The sequence below is a fragment of the Myotis lucifugus genome, unplaced genomic scaffold, assembly GCF_000147115.1.
Source record: "Myotis lucifugus unplaced genomic scaffold, Myoluc2.0 scaffold_191, whole genome shotgun sequence".
NCBI lineage: Eukaryota > Metazoa > Chordata > Mammalia > Chiroptera > Vespertilionidae > Myotis > Myotis lucifugus.
The window spans coordinates 632,621-633,593 of record NW_005871239.1 but is presented as its reverse complement, the minus strand read 5'-3'; the positions used below and the strand labels follow the sequence as shown (position 1 = coordinate 633,593).

The 973-nt window shown below is 62.8% G+C and overlaps 1 long non-coding RNA gene across 1 annotated transcript; it reads left to right on the top strand.

Moving 5' to 3' along the window:
• The first annotated feature begins 210 nt into the window (after positions 1 to 210).
• LOC111827604 lies at positions 211 to 769 on the top strand. Its single transcript, XR_002831230.1, has 2 exons — positions 211 to 450; positions 589 to 769. It is a non-coding gene; the product is annotated as an uncharacterized LOC111827604 (long non-coding RNA).
• The last annotated feature ends 204 nt before the right edge of the window (positions 770 to 973 follow it).

Here is a 973-nt window from a genome sequence, read left to right as displayed (position 1 = left end):
CCGCTGGGCGAGGAGCTTTGGGTGGGGAGAGTTTATTTTTCGTTTCGAGCTGCTGCCTTGGCTGCTCACGGCCTAAATCCAGAGGGGCGCCTGGCGGTGGAGATGCTGGCTGTTGCTGTAGATGGAGCTGCAGCCGCTCGGCTGCTTCTCTGGGAGGAGGAGGAGGAGGAGGAGGAGGAAGGAACTCGGGCTGCGGCTGCCTCCGCCTCTGCTTTGCATTAGCCCCCACCCCCGCGCCCCTCGCAGCCGCATTGCAAGTTTTCTGCGCGAGGAAAATCTGTTGCTGGTGCTGGCGTTCGCACCAGCCCCGAGGCCACCCCGGGTGGGGTGTGTGGGGAGCACCAGCCGTTCGCAGCGGCAGCAACAGGAAGCCGTGGGGTCTCCTCCCGCACCTGGGAAGGAGGGTTCTTGCCCTTCCCAGAGCGGGAATAGCTCGTCTCCCGCATCCGGGTGCGGAGGGGGCGGCTGGATTTGGGGGGACCGAACCCCTGGCGGGGCGCCCCCCGTCCCCACCCCCTGATGCACTCGTTTCCCAGGCGTGCTCCCTCGCCGGCCGAGGTCTCACTGCAGCCCTTTCTCTCCTTCCAGTGGTAATCGCCGCTCGGGAATGCGGGTGTAAAGGGTCCGAGCTGCCGCCCAGCGGGAAAGAGACCCCGGGACGCCGGAAATCACCATCCAGAAGCCGTGAGAAGGGGGAGGGAAGAGAGCATTCTTCATTCAGTTTGTGTGCCTTGTGGGGATTTTTTTTTTAAATCGTTATATTTTTTTTTACAAAAAGAAACATTTCCGTGCTACTGTCTGTCATCATCTCTGGGGAAATCAGCCAGAACCACCGGAACGTAACTGAAACCAGACGAGAAAGGCAGCCGCCGAGGCAGTACCTGCAGCGTCCGAGCGCCAGAGCCACCTTGGAACCCGAACGCGCCTCCGGCGGCCGCGGGGCTGCGGCTCCGCCAAACTTTGGGGCGGGCGG